General features: G+C 37.8%; 1 long non-coding RNA gene across 3 annotated transcripts in view; it reads left to right on the top strand.

Annotated features, from left to right (window-relative positions):
* LOC113254533 (uncharacterized) overlaps positions 1-18,509 on the top strand; it is a 158,599-nt gene extending 140,090 nt beyond the window's left edge. Inside the window, exons 8-11 of one of the 3 annotated variants that reach the window (XR_008958806.1) lie at positions 2,085-2,246; positions 2,662-6,872; positions 13,231-13,405; positions 15,864-18,509. This is a non-coding gene — a long non-coding RNA (uncharacterized LOC113254533). The remainder of the gene's footprint in view (positions 1-2,084; positions 2,247-2,661; positions 6,873-13,230; positions 13,406-15,863) is intronic. The other 2 variants (XR_008958802.1, XR_008958804.1) reach the window with 2 other exon arrangements.
* The last annotated feature ends 598 nt before the right edge of the window (positions 18,510-19,107 follow it).

Below are 19,107 nucleotides of genomic sequence, written 5' to 3'. Positions count from 1 at the left end.
TAAACACCATATTTCCTATGGCATTTCAGAGAACTGAACTTGATAATTCTGGCAGTGCTATTTTGCTCTTTCAAGACATTCAACAGCAAGCACATATGTGTCTGACTAAATGTCACTGTGCTTAAGATTTCTTTAATTTGGATTTGGAAGCTGGCGAAGGGAGAAGCAAGACAGAACTTTTAAGTTTCTTATTACCCTGTCCCATGATGTGTCTTTGTTCATTTGATTCTAATGATTCCAACAGGAGTTGAAACAAAAGCTGAAGGATTGGCCTACCATGGGTTAATTACTTAGTAAAAGGGCTATTTCTTGAGTCTGTTGGTGGGGAATGGGTCAGAAAAGACTAATTAGACAAGCTTCAAGTTCTAGGGAAATGCTAGTGGAACAGGTGAAAATAAACTGGTGATAATTGAGGGGCTAATTATCCTCCACCTAACAATTGACCACCAGGTGTTCTGCAGCACATGAAAGAAGGGACTGACAGAGCAACAGAGGCTTTTCTTTTTTTCCCAGAGAAATGAGGAGAGTGTGGGGAAACACACACATACACACACACACACACACACACACACACACACACAATCCCCAGAGGAATTTGAAATGTGTAAAACGGTGTTTCTTGTATTTTTCACTTGTTCTTTCCTGCTGCATTGGGTAGAAAACTGGACCAAGGATATGTGCTTGTGTTTTATTTGTTTTTAAAGAACGAGTGTGCCTTCTGGTCTGTGTACTCATGAAGAATTTCAGTGTTGGGTATACATATACATATATCCTTATAATTAAGATTATGGTAACCATCTACCTGGCACATTTATTAGACAGAAAGTTTACTGGCATTTAGAAAGGCCATTATGAATAACAGAATGAAAACCCACCAGTCTGAATTGTTACGAGCAGCGGCTTTGTAATGACCAAACCTTCTCTTACACGTGCTGTACTGGAATATAATGAGTTCTTAGACTATCTCCAGGGGTAAAAGGGGATGTTACCAGGATATCCTGTAAAGGATCTTTCAACTCCCTTTTTCTGTCCTAATCTGTCATTTTGTTAAAAATCAGCATTCAGAGTTCAGTAACTAAACGGGACTATCTTTGATGTAACATTTTACAGGTAGCATAAATCAGTCGAAAGAGTGGATACCTAGGATTAATGATTACCATGACAATAATGTAACATCCATTCAGAAATATGTCTACAAGCCAGAAATGGCATGACAAAGGTAGAAAACATTTTTTTTTAAATGGCAAAAGTGGAAAGCAGGTTGTCAGAAGAATCAAGCTCACACATATATGACTCTTGTCCACCAGTTCTGATTCTGCTGTCTTGAATGGAACAGGATCATTCTGTGGTCGAGGGTGGAGACAGCATCCCCTCTTTGGTCACTTTGCTCTGGAGCGAGGACACCTGCCTTTCTCGACTGCCCTTAACATGGGTGGAGCTCCCGATAGTGACACCGCTCTGGTCTCAGACAGCTCTGCTGCAGGTTAAATGGCTGCTTTGAGAAAGTCCTCCCCCCTGCCCCTGTTGTTGCCATTTCCCTTGGAAAGCCAAGCAATTAAGGGTGACTTTGGAACCAGATTTGAATCATCGCTCTACCACTTACTAGTGCTGTGACTTTGAGCAAAGACCTTAAATTTGCTGACTTTTTCTTTTTCTCATCTGTAAAATAGAAGTAATGATTACAACCTTGCGGGGAACTTGTAAGGATTAAATAAGATGTAAAATGTCTTTTGTACCATTAAGGTTTAACTGGAAAAACAAAACTGCTGTGTGGTGTGTAAACACCATGAGTGTATTATATAGGAAATGGAATACAGAAAATGTGTTACAAATGTAATGTGATAGACAAACGGGGAACGATTAAGCAACTTAGTGGTTAGTAGCAGCAGGAAGCAAGTTCTACTGCTACGCCAAAAGGATAGAAGGAGAGAACAGGGAACACAGGGATTATGCTGGTTTTGGCAAGCTGGACTGCAGCCAGTATGTGTCCGAGGAGGACACACTTGACAGTGATGCTCTCAGAAACAGAGAGAAAGAAGGAGAAATGCCTCACCCTCCAATCTCCATCCCTTGTCTTCCATTAGCTGAACTCATCCAGAAGCCACCAGACATGGGAGCCAGCCTGAGAATACAGCAGCCTGCTGGGCGCAACTCCCCTGAGATATAGAGAATGGGAGGAAAGCAAAGAATGGCTCAGGTGGTAATAGTCCAATGACTGCTACCCTTGGCATGTTGCCTGATACACGGTAAGTACTTGGTTGGGGAGTCAATGGATCCATGTCTTCCCTTTCCCTTGGGTCCAGGAGTCTTGTAGTTCTCTTTCCCCTCTCTCTCTTCCTTGCCCTGATCTTTTAAAGTTCGCTAGAGCCTGGGAGAGATTAGGGAAGAAACATCAGCCTCTGCCTAGGGCCTGTATTCTCTCTAATGCTTCTCTCTTCCTACACAACTGAACTCCTTGGAATCCCTTTCTTTCCCTCTATTTTTTTTTTTTCTGAGAGAAAACAATTTATTCTTAGATAAATGCAGGAAATGAGGATTTTCTTAAGATCTCTCACCTTCTTAAATAGCTGCTGAAAAATCAAGAAACTTTATTCTTGACCCCTGGCTACATTTATTAGAGAGTTCCTAATAGACTTGTGTATCCGATCTCCCTACTCTCAGCAAGGCATCAAAACTTTGAGCACTGTAGCGGGATGAGGAGAATGGAGACAACGCAAAAATACACCTGTCCTTACAGGTAAGTCTGGATTTGACGGAGAAACAGCAAGGAAGGAAGATGGAGAGCCAAAATGAGCAAGACTGTATTCCCTTCATCGTCTGGATGTTGTGAATGATTATCCTGAATAAAAGAATATTGAATTATTTTCAGCATCTTCTGATTAAAGGGGCCATATACCTTCCAAAAGATTTTGAACCAAAACAAACAAACAAACCAAAAAAAAAAAAAAAGGGTTAAAGATTTGACTTATTGAGAAGTAGGCCTCCATTACATGAGTAATTAATCTACTCTGGACTGCTCTGGCCTTGTTTTACAGTATTTGAACGAGGCGTTACTGTATAGCAAAGCCTGCTTTTTCTTCTTCTTTTTAAAGTAAGTTGCCCCACATAGAATCATCAAAGGTTTACCACTTTCTAAAAGCTGAATGAAGGACCAGATTACATTTGTATTATAAAACATATTACTTTTTCATTTTTCTGTGTTTAATATGCATGTAGAAATTAGATGTTAAAGATCAGAAAAAGACTACAATCGCCTTTTTCTTCTATTGTGCACGTACCCGTCTAAGAAGCCCCCAGACTTAGAACGAGGCGTTAGGAGAAGCTTCTGTGGAGCAGGGAGTCATGGGGATGAAGGTTAAAGATAAGAGAACTCTGAGTGTGGATTTTAATCCAATTGGGAAGCTGTCAGCAACATAATGAGAAGCACAAGCTGCGGAGGGACCATGCAGAATGCAGCTCTAAACCACAACCTATGACAATTTAGAAAATCCATCTTTTTTAGCCTTAAAATAAAAGCTTTCCCCACTTCAAGGACTGTCTGGAGAGTATGTCTTCTGTAAACTCTGCACGAAGACCGATTTAAGATCACCGAGAGAAGAGTACAACATATTTCATTGGGGAGACTTTTCCAAATTAGAATAGCTCTTCTCTTGCGATGTTTTATCCTATTAACTCTTCAGTGGTTTGAAGTTCTTGATTTTGTATGGCTCATGTGTTCCTGTTTTTTGGAAAGATACTTAGCCAAAGTCTAAATTCTTTGGAAAGAAAAGTCAGGAGGGTCTGATTGAGTCAGCGCCAATAGCCACCAGTCCCCAAGAGAAGAGATAGGTGACTAAATCAGCCGAGTACTATACTAAAACTTCTAGACAGGCCAAAGGATCTATTACCCAGAAAACCGGCACATGTCGGAGGACAGGGAGTGGTGAGAAAAGGGGGATTATAGATTCTAAGCCAAGGTAGTGAATTTTATAAACACTGTAAGTTTTTAGGAGAACGCCTGATGTTTTCATTAGTTAAGTGGTGTTATTGTTTACAAGGAGCAAAAATTCACTCGAGCTAGTGAGACCAAATAATTGACATATTAATTTGTGATTTGGGGTTGTTCTCTAGCTTCTTTTTCCTCATTTCAAACTGATAGCCAGACTTTTTTTTTAATGTAGTTATTTTCCACTCTGTTTTATTTTTTTTCCAGCTTTATTGAGGTATCATTGACATACATCACTGCCTGAATTTCAGGCATATAGCACAAAGGTTTGACTTACGTATAGTGTGACCTGCTTACCACAATAAGTTTGGTTAACATCCATCATCTCATATAGATACAATAAAAAGAAATGGGGGAAAAAAAGAAACAAGTTATTTTCTCCTTGTGATGAGAACTCTTAGGATTCATTCTCCGAACACCTTCTCCGTGTATCATACCCCAGCAGTAACTGTAGCTGTCATGCTACACATTGCTTCTCTAGTACTTATTTATCCTATAACTGGAAGCTTGTACCTTTTGACCACCTTCTTCCAATTTCCCCACCCTCCCCCCACCTCTGGTAACCACATTCTGATCTCTTTCTCTATGAGTTTGGGGGTTTTTCTGTTTTGTTTTTTAGATTCCACATATAAGTGAGATCATACAGTATTTGTCTTTCTCTGGCTTATTTCACTTAATGCAAGGCCAACAAGGTCCATCTATGTTATCACAAAAGGCACATCTCTCTCATTTTTTATGGCTGAATAATATTCCATTATATATATATATACATATATATATGTATATATATATACACACACACACACACACACACACACATGTATATACACACACACATATATATGTATATATATACACACCATGACTTTTTTATTCTCATTCATCAATGGACACTTGGTTGCTTCCATGTCTTGCCTACTATAAATATTGCTGGATAGCCAGGCTCTTTATATTTCATATCCTCAGGGTCTTTTGCAGGATGCAGATTAGAATTTGCTGGAAGGTACTAGCTCCTTCTCTCCTTTGTGAAAGCTTATACTCCTTGAAAAGATTATGTAAGGAAGGAGAGAAAAAGGGATGCTCTTAAGAGAGTTTGGAAGGGAGAGGATGAGGGCAAGGACGAGATTTTTTCCTATCTCAGTATGGTGAGAGGATGGCTTTTGTGGGTCCTATTGGAAGCAGGGTCTTGCTCAGTGCTCAAAACAGTGACATCAGAAGGGACATAACCTCAGAAAGGATGGAATTGTGGCCACTGCTGGAGCCTAGAGCTAAGGCACAAGATCCTCCAGCTTCATTAAAGTTTCACACACTAAGCTCAGCAAGAAAGCGGCTGAGCCTTCAAATCCCAAGAGACCTCGAAGACTGAGATAAAATGTATTTCAGCATTAATTCCTGCTGACTAATGACCACTTACTGAAGGAGACTTCCTGAGGCACTGGTGTTGCCCAAGACCCTAGAACCTTTACATAACACTTTGAGTGGGTGTGAGAGTAGAAGAAATAACAAATGAGGTGAAATTCCAGCCAGTGTGGTAGGATGAGGACTGGGAGATGAATTAAGCAGACTTAGAAAAGTAAATAAAATGTCTTATTTTTCATAGTTTACAGACCAAGGTATAGATCACTATACTTAGGCAGAAGTGAAAAATTTATCATAAGGATAAGATTATATTGTAATCCTTGCTTACATCCCCAAAACTACCTCATTCTACCACCCTTCTTGCTTACGGTACGCTAGCCAAGCTGATTATTCCCCAACCAGCCCTGCTCCTTTATACCTGAGGGTCTTTGTGTTTTAACTTCCTTTTGCCTAAAAATGCTCCTTCAAATAGTTGCATGACTGGCTTCTGCTCACCTTTCAGATCTTAACCTTAAAGTCATTTCCTAGGAGAGGTTATTCCTGATCGCGCTAAATAAAAAGATCCTCTCTCATACCCACTTCTATGGCAAAGCAGTTATTCTCAATTACCCTGTTTTATATTCCTTGTTAGGAATTATCATAAACCAGATAGATAGATAAGTAGATAGAGTATTATTTTTCTAGACCTGCCATACCAAGCAGCACAGACTGAGTGGCTTAACAGCAGAAATTTATTTTCTCATAGTTCTGGAGGCCAGAAGTCCTAAGTCAAAGTGTTGGCAGGCTTAATTTCTTCTGAGGCTTCTCTTCTTGGCTTGCAGATGGCCTCTGTCTTGCTATATCCTCACATGGTCTTTTTCTCTGTGTGTGTCTATGTCTTAATTTCCTTTTCTTATAAGGACGCAAGTCATACTGGATTAGTCAGACTGGCCTACCCATACAATCTAGTTTTCCTTCATTACCTTTTTAAAGGCCTTCAAATATAGTCACATTCTGGGGTACTAGGGGTTAGAACTTCAAAACATGAATTTTGAGAGGATACAATTCAGCCCATAACAGATAAATAGATGGATGGATAGATGGATAGGTGGATAGAATCTCAGTAACTTATTCTGCTGGGGAGAGACACTCATCGGGCTGTGGGCCTAAGGGAAGAGGTCTGGGGTCCTCCTACTTGCTTTAATCCTTACTCTCCCCCCTCTAAAGATACCTGGCATCTCTAATTCCTAAGCCTTATGATGCTAGTGGCATGAATCAGTTTGCTTCTTTTGATTTCTTATTCCCCCTCCTTTACTTCTTTCCTCTACCAGTCATTTAAGAAATCATAACAAACTCAAATCACATTCAGTGACATACAGCTGCTTCTCGTCTTCTGAAACATTGTTGGCATTCCTTACCGGCTGTTGTCTTTTCTCTTATTCACTTTATCATTTGATTTTATACATTTTTTTTTTTTTGCTTTCTTTATGATCATTCTAGGAGGATCTCATGATGATGTGGAGATAATCTGCAGATTCAATGCTTCATGGTTAGTTTAATCTAGAATCTATGTCACTTTTAGCTTTGTTTAATAAGACTTTAAGGTCCTAAAACCTTGTTTCTAATTCCTGATGAGTTCCTTATCATTAATTGTGCAAAAGTTCTATTCTTAATGATCAATATGTTTATTTTTATAAAATTAATTACATAAGAAGGAGAATTATCCATGAAATTATAAACATTATATCGAACGCTGGTTCTCGTTACTATGATTTGATGAAATTTTTATGTATAAACCTGGGTCACTATGTAACAAAATGATACCACATCACACAAGAACATTAAGATCATTAGAAAAGATAATTTGGCCCAATTTGGCTTTTGGTTTCAGTTCTTTTTTTTTTTTTTTTTAATTTTATTTATTTATTTAACACAGATAGAGACAGCCAGCGAGAGAGGGAACACAAGCAGGGGGAGTGGGAGAGGAAGAAGCAGGCTCATAGCGGAGGAGCCTGATGTGGGGCTCGATCCCATAACACCAGGATCACGCCCTGAGCCGAAGGCAGACACTTAACTGCTGTGCCACCCAAGCGCCCCTTGGTTTCAGTTCTTATTACTTGCCTAGACAAACCCTATGTATAGTCCAACCGGATTGGCAGCTTGTTCTCCAAACATGCCTCACATATTTCAACCTGGGTGCATTTGTTTGGTGTATTTCTTCCTTTTAGATGATTTTAAATGATGATTCATTTTAAATCCTTTCCATTTTTCAAAGCCCACCTCAAAAGCCATCTTTCTAGAGGATCTTATCTAGATGTTCTGTGTCTCCTTTGAATTTAATATTCCTATTTCTCTTCTGCTCTTACTTGACTCTAGTCAACTTGTGGGTCAACTTAGTATATCATTCTTACTACACTAAAAGCATCTAGAAAACAAAGTTTCAGTCAATTCCTCATGAGTGTCTATGGCACTACTTTGCATTTAGCAAAAGCTCAATAAAATTTGTTGATTTGAATTAAATTCCCAGGTCACAGTAACTTTAGTTGATAACTAATGGGAAATATGAATTTATTTAAATACTAATCTCTATAAAATAATTAGAAAGCTAAATCTGCTTTTAATACTATTATGCATCCTCCTGCCAAATGAAAACCCAACCAAAGCATTATAAGTCCAAAATCATACTTAGTTTTCATGTTACATTGGTAATGTGGGGATTTGTTTTTGTTTTTGGTTTTGGGTTTTGGGTTTTGATTTTTTATTTATTTTTTTTTTTTTTTGCATTTACAAAAATTAGGGCAGTGCCTTGAAAACTGATTACATAGACTCACAGGAAAAGGTTTTAGGACAAATTTATTATAGGCTTAAAGACCTGTCAGTCTGTTAAGCACAAAAGACCCAAGGAGTATCTTTGGCTATTATTAGAATAACAGAAAATGAAGACATCAGTTTAAGAGATATTCCTGCTAATGCAGAATTGGGAGCAGAGAGCAGTAGTTGAAGAAGGGAAGAGAGCAGAACTAAGCAGATGATACATCTAGTAGTTTTCCCCCAAGAGGTTTTGAGTATAAAGAAGTGGTACTACCTATGTACTAAAAAGCCTTCAGGGAATTACGAAGCTTCCGCGCACTGATCCGTGCCATAGGATAGGAAATTCGGAGCAGTGAAAATGGGTCAGCCTCAATAATTTCAGAAAAGTCTTACTTCCTCGAAACCAGCACACATTTCAATATAACAAATAGTATAATTTTTTCAATGTTGTACAGCATTACCGAGTGATAGCCAAGGATTACATCCTTTGGTTGTTCCACAGCTGTCATCAGGGACCAAAAGAAAGCAAATTGTCCTTTTCCACATACTGTACCCATGACCGAGCCGTGGCACGTCACACACACAAATGATGAAAACATAGGAAGACATGGGAATAGCCGTTTTTAAGAATTAAGCAAAGGACTAATGCTAGAATTAGCTAACAGGCTAGTACTTTGTTACATTATATCTACTCAATAAATGAGCCATCGGTTAATTCTTCAAATCTGGTCAATGGTGATGAAGTATAAATTAATAGTTATAAGCTGATATGAAAGAAGTAACAAGAAATAATCAAAATATCTTTTTCTATATTGTGAAAGTTAGCATGTCTGGACCAACAGAGATCCACAGCATGTTAGAACAGGTTATAACATCAAATACCGCGTAGTTCCTTGTTATGCACAGGGCTGCCCAGTACACAGATTTTTGAAGTCTTATTGTCCTTTGCCCAAAACTGATTAGTGGAAAAGCCGGGACTAGAATTCCAGCCACCCCCTTTTTGGGTTCACTTATGCTTTTTTTTACTCATCACACTGCCCAAAACAAGCCACGTTTATTTAGCAGTAGATGCAACAACTATTCTGTTCATTTACCAGAAAGCACTGAAGCCTTAATTTCTTAAAAATCAGGACAATTTATAAAATTCCTTCATTATCTTTGTATGTGGTGGTGCATATTTCTCTCCAGCTAAAAGGAATGGGTCATAACCGTATGCTTTCAATTCACTCACCTGACCGACATTTGCTGTGTTCCTACTATGTGTTAGTTGCAGCAAAATCTATTGTTTCAGTTCATTGACAATATCCTCACCAATAGTGGGTTTTTGATACAAACAAGCACATTAGGTAGTTTAAGGGGAAATAAATAGGGTTTATAAAGCACATATCCCCCCTTTTACTTAAGACCTTTGCATTGGGCACTCAACCTATTTTCTCCCCTGGCTATAAACAATTCCTTTCACCTCAGTCAGTCATTTGTAAACCAATGCCCTTAATTCCAGAACTATCGAGAAAATGGATCATTGCGCATTCAGTATTTTACTTGGTAAGTATGTAGCACAGTCATATTGTTATGAACGAGGATACAGGGGTATAGGACTGGTCTATTATTACAGATGAGATCTACTGGTTCTTAAGGAATAGTGTCCTAAACGTTATGTTATATAAAAGTGAAGTAGTCTTAATAGCTGTTTAACTCTCTCGCTGGAACTTGGTTATTGGGCAGCAGTAAGGAGCTTTTGGGGGGCATTTGCAGTGGATTTCTTTTTATAGCTTTCGTGATTATTAGGCAAAAGGCATGTCATGAGAATAGTAAAGCCATGCCTTTTGCTTTCTGAGCAGGTCTCTGTAAGCAATTTAATATGGTTCGCCGAGAGAGGGTATGGTAGCTAGTCCATGGTAAGCCTAAACAAACGGCAGTAGAAATTGAAATGGTTGTTCCTGGCTCAATTCACGCCCCTGGATTAAACTGAAATATTACTCATGTCATGTAGGGATATTGAAGAGAGTTGTAATTCTGTTGGTTTCAACTAGGTACTGCCAGCAGTAACTGCCATATGAAAAACAGTGAAAATACATTTCCCGAAGAATTATTAGTAAAAGGTGAAACTCCAACAAGGAGTGCAATTCAAAATAGTAATAAAATAAAGAATAAGGAAAATTATTTGCTATCTACAAGAGTAAAATTATGGAAAGCTGTCATCAGTGAAATTACCCTCCTCATAGAATTACAGAATTGTTTAGATTTCTTTTACTGCTTCTGTTGAGTAAGCCGAGTTTACATTGTTTCCAGAGACACACACATTATATTATTTATTTCCATAACTGGTAAAATTCCAGCATCATAAATAACTTTCCCACAGCCTGTGTGGTTTTATTTAGTGTGTACATATTAATGCCTTAAATTACATTTCTATAGCACATTCAGTGAGCATACTAATAAAATCACAGCCGCTTCAATGACCTTGAGACAGAACCTCAGTCCTTCACCTACAGAATTTTAAAAACACAGACATGGAGGAGGCAGAGGGAAGATGCATAAGTAATTGTGGATTCAAAGCATATGTTTATCTCTGGGAGTATTTGCTCTTCAAATGTTGTTAATATTTAAATATACATTTTCGGAAAGCAGCCATTCTCTCATAATAACTCTCACGACCAACCTAAAATTTTGCAGGCTGCCAGTCTTCCAGTTAGACCCCTTAACTGTGCTGCTCTCTTTAATAGTAATTGTCAATTTGTCAATCCCGCTAATTGCCAAAGCACTTTGCAGATATCAACCAGGAAATCTCATGGAACTCCTCTGAGATGTAGTTCTCTCCCTTCTTAAAGGAGGGACAACTGAGCCTAAGTGACTTGTCCTATAACCGCAAAGGAGAGCAAAGGACAGGATTGGGATTAAAATTCTGGGACCGGCAATTACTAAAATCAACAATCTTGGGTCAGCAAAGCCATTTTTGGATTTCGGTTCCCTAATGGAAAATGAAGTATAGAGACATGAAGCTATCAAAGGCTATTTAGTTAAGTGTATTTGTACTTTGCTTCTGCTGTGTAGGTTTATGTTTCCCTACTTCGTAAGGTTGGAATTACAATAAAAAAGTAAAATGGGACTAACAAAAACTCTAAAGGAATGAACGATACTATTACAGCCTGGAGTTATCCCAAAGGTCACTATCGCTCAGCCCTCAGAAAATACTTGAAAAAAATCTCTTCTCTGAGAATATTACTATCGAGGACATTTAGGGAAGGGCAATATAGATTTCGTGATTATCAGGTAAACTAAGCATTTTCTCTGTTATCCCTTGGCCTTCTTTTAGCGCTAATGTTACCATCGTATTTAAAAAAGTAAGCAGACAAAAAGATGGTTTTTGGGTGGTTGGTTTTATACCATCTGCTGTTTTGAGGAAAAATTAAAATGAGAAAGGTGTATTTTTAGAAATTATTTACATTCTACAGAATATCTTTACATTCTGTGGTAAAATATTTTTATTAAAAATCAGATCAATTTATTTTTCTGATGAAGGCAGTATATACTTATAAAACAGTTCAAACCAATATCATTGAACACTATGAAAACTAGAAAATTTGGTCACAGTTTACTTAAAGTAGAACAGATGATTGAAATCTAAAAAAACCAAAAAACAAAACAAAAATCTATCTATTAGGGTAAGACTAGAGGAAGTAGAAGAAAAAAGAGACATGACTAATTAACATTCTGGGCAATTATTAATGTGCTCTACTTCCTAGAAAATTCTAAACCATAAGCTCACTGAATATTTTAGACCTAGAAGGATAGCGAGAGAGATTATCTTTTAATATGATGTCTTCATTTAATACTGCATTTCCTTGATTCTAAGACCCACATTTTTTCACATTTTAACATCACTGAAATTGAAATGCATCCTACAATCAAAAGTATCTTATTATTGCTGTTGGGTAATGTTTCCAAATTTCTAATAAGTATTCATCCTTGAGATTCATAAAAGAAAAACTAGATTTTAGGGGACTTTTCAGGAATTCCCTGAACTATGTTATTCTGCCTTTTTCATAACACACTATTTATGTGTTTTAAATAATAATGAGTGACCATAGTAATAAATAGTGAATCATTTTACTATGGTAGGGTTATACTGAGAATTTCGGAGGTTTCCTATTAAAAGACAATGAGCAAATGATGGTCAACATCATGAATCAGTATGTTGTAATAACTCGTAAGTCTCTACCTGATATAGATGTCGTAATAGGACACATTTATGAAGTTAAATAACCGTCACTTAAAGAAAGATTGTGCTAAATATTTAATATTTAAAAAGTTACTACTCTTAAAATGCAAATTTAAACTACAAAACATTATTTGACCCATCTGATAATCTTGATCTTTGTTTCATACAAATATTCCAGATGTTAAAAACATTTCTTCCATTTTGCACTGATGTCGGTTTGATTGAATTAAGAGTATGTCCAAAGCAACCTCAACTTCTGTAAGTTTATTAAGGTACATGCTGCTTTATAGAAACTCTTTAACAACAACAACAAAGTAAAACTATTTTTCCAGCTTGCCTTGATTGTGATGCTGAAATCAACGTTGCTTTTGCTAATTCGTATTTTAGATAATTTCCAATTTCGTTCCATAGTATTCCGCAACAATATTCTCATCTTCTTTCTGTTGCATTTCTTTTGTTAAAATATTTACAAAGTGTACTGATAGCAAATATCCAGACACTACAAAATGCCAGTAAATATTGCTGGGAAGTATTAGAATAACGTAACATTTGGATTTCCTAGCAAGACGAACAGTACCACACACATTCAGAGGTCAAAATTGCTGATTTAAGGACTCAAATTGGTTAATGTATGGAACACCACTCATAAAATTTGTGTGAATATACAGCACTTACGAGCTTCTTAATAATTATTTTATTGGCAAGAACGGCTCACTAGGAGCTGCAGAAAGGGCTGGGAACTCACATAAAACATGGCAACAACTCTAAGCAAGAACGATTGATTAGTAACGTCTCCCATTGATTGTTAAGCTTGAATTTTCACAAGAAAATCATTATATTTTTCCTGTTTTTTTCTGTTGATTTTTTCCACAAGATTTTGGATTCTGAAACACGTATACATTTCCTAAGGAATTTCTACATGGAAATGCTACTGTCAACCAGACAGCGGTTATGACGTATAGTTGCTGCCTGTGCATTTGTAAACATCAGAATCGTCAGAATCAAAATTTACAGAACGAGTGTCAGCAGCATGGAAGAAAATTCCAGAGGTGATAGTAGAACACTTTTTAAACTCTTACTCTGAACCAACTGGTTTTGAGGGACAGATAGAGGAGGGGATGTATCAGAAATGTTTAACAACACTTCTTAAGTGGGTTTCTAAAGCAAACTAGTTCTACCTGATTGCAAAGCCTTCTTAAAAGCCCAGAACTAAAGGCTCTAGTTCTCTCCGCATTTTTTTTTCCTTGAACTGCTGCATCAACAATAATTTTGCTGGCACACATGATGTGATCGTGTAGGGGAAAATGGATGTCAAATGACACAGATCAAAAACTGATTCCAGAGAATTGGAATCTGAAAGTGAAGATATTTTAGAAGGACTTTAACCAATTTTCCTTTTTATATAGGAATATAATAAATGATACAAGTTATGTATAATTAAGTCTGAGAGCTTTTTCCATAAGTATTAAATAGAATTTCAAAGTGATAAGAAAGTGTTTTCTAATAGTGTAATTGGTAGTGTTTTTACTTAATTGGTACATAAAATGATAGTACATGTTATCATCAGTGATCTCTCAGGTTTGATAAAAACAACATAGAGGCAGGAACTCAGACTGAGAGATTACATGGCTTCCCAAACATACCTTATGTTTTGATAAATGTGCATATAAGATCTAAAACTGTATGTATTTATTTTAGAATTAATTCTAACATTTTCAAGGCCTAACTATATTGACACACATAGATCAAATACATTAATTTTAACTCTAGAATAGTATTACATCCCATGAACATCCTACAATTTACTAAATCCCCTACTGATGAGCTTTTCCAATGTTTATTATTAACAATGCTGCAATAAGCATTTATATTAGTTGACGTAACATTAGGTACTCTGTTTACAAATCCCCCAATGGCTCAAACGTGATAGGACTTTATTCCTTGCTCACATACAGACCAAAATGCACATTCATGATTGGTGAAGGCTTTCCTCCAAGTAGGAGGGCCCAGGTTTTTCCATCTTAAGACTCTACTATTTTCATCGTATGGCTTTCAATGTCTCTGTTTGTTTGCTTCAAGCCAGTGGAAGAAGAATAAGCGTGATGATTATGTGTGGCTGTTTTTTATGAGGCAGGTCTGGATGTGTTGCACATTAATTCTGCTCACCTATTATTAGAATTCAGTTGCAGGGCCACAACTAATGATAAGGAGGTGAGGAGACGTAGTCTAACTGTAGGCCCAGGAAAAGGAGGGTATAGGTTTGGTGAAGTGCTATCACTTTCTGCCACAAAATCCTTACGTATGTCTCCTCGTGCCAACTTATGAGGGTCTATCTAGGGCATATACCTACATGTGGAACTGCTGAGTCTTAGTGAATAAATCTGCAACTTAATTTAAACATCAAGTCACTGTGTTTTGCTATTCTCCCATTTTAGTCAACTCCTAAGATTATCAGCTTTTAAAATTTTTGCAGTTTGATAATGGCCAAGGAGCATCCAACGACTGCTTTAATTTGCATTCTCTTAATTAATAGTAATATCGAGGATCTTTTCATGATTATTGCTCACTCAAATGGCTTTCTTCCATAAACTCTGTTTCTATTGCTCACTTTTCTACTGAGTTATCTTTTACTTTTGTGTAGTATTTGTTCTTTATATATTCTATTTTTAAAAAGATTTATTTATTTATATTAGAGAGAGACAAAGAGGGAGAGGGAGAAGGTGAGGGAGATGGGGAGAGAGAAAGAGGGTGGGCGGGAGGGGCAGAGGGAGAGAATCTTCGGGCAAACTCTTCTCTGAGCGTGGAGTCAGATAGGGGGTCATTCCCACTACCCATAAGATGACGACCTGAGCTGAAGCCAAGAGCTGGACACTTAACTGACTGGGCCATCCAGGCGCCCCTGTTCTTTATATAGTCTAGATAATAATCCTTTGGTAGTAATTTGCATTGCAAACATGATCTCCCAGTTGTGACTTGTATTTTCATTTTGTTTATGTCTCTTGACATACAGAAGTTAATCTTAATGTACTTAAATTTATTCTTTCCTCTTTTATGCTTTTGTGTCTTGTTTAAAAAATTAACAAATACATCTACATCTTTTTCTAAATGTTTTAAAGCTTTGTTTTTTATATTTAGCTTTAAACTCAATATAAAATTTACTTTTAGATAAGTACAAGATAATGTTCTAACTTTCTTCCATCTGGATGGCCAATTGTCTCAGCATCACTACTGAATTTTTCTTTCTTTCTCAACTCATTTGTGTTTATATTTGTATGATATATGATCCCCCATATATATTAGAGTCTGTTTGTAAGTTCTATTCCATTGCAACCAAACCTTAACTTTCTAGTTCTTATAGCTTCAATATTAGTTTAAACCATTTTATAAGTATATACTACATTCATAATAAAAACATATTGATCTGATTTTTAATAAAAAAATTTTAGTGTAGAGTGTAAATATATTGTTATTTGAAAAATAAATTGTTTTCTTATTTCCAATTTCTAGAGTCAGCAGAAGATCCTCAAATTAAGATTGAGTTCCAAGGCAAAGATTAAATCAAATACGTGAACATTACGTATTACCTGGTGACATAGGCTGAACTGAGGAAGCGGAGTCAAACCTTTGTGAAGACCTTCTAGAAAGCATAAACTCGAGTCCCATAGAAGCCTGATGGACCCAAAGAATCTGATTAAATAGAGAGGCAGGTCTAAAAAGGAATTGTAAGTGTGGCTTTGACAAATGGAGTTGACTTGCATCAAATATATAGAGAACCCATAAAGTTCTGAAGACAGAACCAGTCTGAGCAAAAAAGAAACTGAGACTGTTAGCGGCTTGACAAGGACTGTAGACCCTCACATTTCTACAAGCAAGAAGCTGGCTGAGAAGACTGTTCAGTAATCAAAAAGGAGCATGTTTTCCAAAGTCTTCGTCAGAAGTGGACAGTGAGAACGATGGATAGTGATGTAGCTCACCGAAGATGCAGCCGAAGTCTGTGGGTAATAAACTGGACCTGTGCTCTGAAGCATCAAGTGGCTCAGAAGCAGTACCCGACCAACAGGTATTCCCTACCCCAAAGTGGGGTGAGCTGGCTGCCTTTCATCAGTTGGATTTTCAGGACTGCTATTGGAACCATGGCTGCCATGTGATTAGCCTGTCCCTGTTTCACTATTTGTATATTGGGTACATTGCGTGGGGACTAGGGGAGGATACGGAGGGGTTACTGTTTTTTTAAGTCCATAGGTCTCTGGATTAAGAGAAATTGCACTTGGACCTGACATAGATCATAAGAACCTCAACTTTGAGCCTGATGCCGTGATTGGATTAGACTTTTTAGAGTCCCAGAGGAAGAGTGGTTGTGGGAGTTTGAATTATTGGCCTCTATTCTTCATTTCCTGTAGCATGGCTCATCGTGGGTAGAGTGTATTTCCTTACTCTGACTTTGTGCTTGGCCATATGGCATTTCCACTTGACTTCTTGCCCATCTGTTGTCATTCTCCCAGGTGGCTTCTTCCCCTTTCACCTGGGCCCTAGAATGAACGTATGTGCAGCAGAGCCACTTGAGCCAACCAACAGGCCTTCATTAAGGAAGCAGGGCGGCCCAATTGAGCCCATCCTACATCAGTAGAGCTGCTGCAGTTTGTCTGCAGATCCTTAGGAATAAACAGTTGTTTTAAGGCAGTGGTTGGCAAACTTTTTCTTTAAAAGACCAGATAATAAGTATTTTAGGTGTCGTGGGCCATGTGATCTGGGTGTCTATAGCAACCATAGACAGTTCATAAATGAGTGTGGCTGTGTTCTAATAAAACTATTCATGGACACCAAAATTTGAAATTCACAAAATTATCAATGCACAAGATATTATTCTCATTTTGATTTTTTTTCTCAACTATTTAAATATATAAAAACCATTCTTAACTCCCTGGCTGTTAAAAAAAGTGGCAGGTTGGGTTTGGCTCCTTGGCCAAAAATGGTTTGCTGATCCCCCACTTTAAGCTACTGAGTTTTTATGGCCTGAAATATTCTTTACTACCCAAGGCGGATAACCTATAGCCCATCACAGCAGACAGTCTGAAAAATCCTTTGTAGACGCCTCCGTCTTGTCAAAGTTCCACCACTAATAGTAGCTGTTCAAACTTCATCTGCTCTCTGCACTCTTTTTCTCTCTCTGCCAGATCCTAGACCCTTTTATTCCCACCCTTGTACCCCAAGTTATTTGTTATGTAAAACTATTTATTCCCTTCTCATTTTTTCTTCCATTTTCATTTTATCTTTCATCTCTGATAAGCAAAACCCAAATGCTTTCTGTGGGACCTGCCCTCTTAGAAGGTCAGGTACTTGGGAAAATGTGCATATTTAATCATTTACCCAGGCACACGTAATTTACTCATGCCAAAAATATTACTACTTGATGCTATAAGAAAATTCTTAAAGGCAATATTGTGTAATAAAACTAAACACTTTTTTAAAAAAGATTTTATTTATTTATTTGACAGGGAGAGACAGCCAGCAAGAGAGGGAACACAAGCAGGGGGAGTGGGAGAGGAAGAAGCAGACTCATAGCGGGGAGCCTGATGTGGGGCTCGATCCCAGAACGCCGGGATCACGCCCTGAGCCTAAGGCAGACGCTTAACGACTGAGGCACCCAGGTGCCCCTAAACTAAACACTTCTAAAATGTAGTATTTCATACAAATAAGAATAAACAGAAGGCTGGATTGTATCCCCCCCCCCCGTCACCAACCCTCCATCTATCATGGAGCAAGAACAAATGGCCCAGTAACTGATGAATCATAGTTAAATGCAACCACAAACCCAGAAATTTTTAAAGTGTGATTCAGCACTACAAGTGTTTTCAAGTCCATTTCAGTGGATAGTGACATTTAAACTGGGAGTTCACTGTGACAACTACAGCAAAGCACTATTAGGTTACACACATCTGCGCTTGGTCAGATAAACGCACTCACCAAACTGCCAAACTCCCTTTAGAGGGATAAGGAAGCCCATTAATGGAAACTCATCACTGACCAGGATGGAACTGGTTATCGTTTGTCAAGGACAGGTTATAACATATCCCTTCGTACCTACAGCTATTTGACGTGCTTGGGGTATTTCAGACTGTAGAATATATTTTCTAGTCTAAAATCCAAATAAAATGAAGGATAAAAATCAGGCTTTCACTATTTTCTTTTCCTCCAAACTTCCCTTGTAAAAATTTAATCTGAGACTATTTTTGCAGAATATTTTCTAAGACAAAGATATGGATCAGGACCTCAGCCCCACAGTGGTCAAGTTTGATTAATTGTGACCAAAACTTCAGAGGGAGAGAGGAGAAGAGAAAGAGGAGAAATCAGAGGGAGAGGGAAAGAAGCCATAGGGCCTGAGAGAAGGCAAGGCAGGGGAGGGGAGAGGGGAACAGGTGAGGAGGGAGAGGTAGGGAACCAGGAGAGGGCCAGTAGAACTCACATTAGAAAAGGAAGGTTAATTTCTCCTGAAATCTCCTGGATAGAGAGGAAAGAAGGAGCTGTCTCAGTTCCCGCCTGATGGAAAAGACTTAATTAAAAATTTTAAAACTGCTGAAAGCGCAGTTTTATTGGCATAGTAGCTGTTTCAATGTGAACAGCACTTTTGAATTTTAAATACAGTCGTTTTGTCCCTAGTTCAGAAACTCTGGAAAAGGGATACATTTTTGAAAGTTCAAACAGGAGAATACCTCAGAGATTGGGGTCTACAATTGTGAGTGTGGGGACAGCA

This window comes from Ursus arctos, unplaced genomic scaffold (genome assembly GCF_023065955.2).
Source record: "Ursus arctos isolate Adak ecotype North America unplaced genomic scaffold, UrsArc2.0 scaffold_12, whole genome shotgun sequence".
Taxonomy (NCBI): Eukaryota; Metazoa; Chordata; class Mammalia; order Carnivora; family Ursidae; genus Ursus; species Ursus arctos.
The sequence above is the reverse complement of the archived record's forward strand: the minus strand, read 5'-3'. Positions and strand labels throughout refer to the sequence as shown.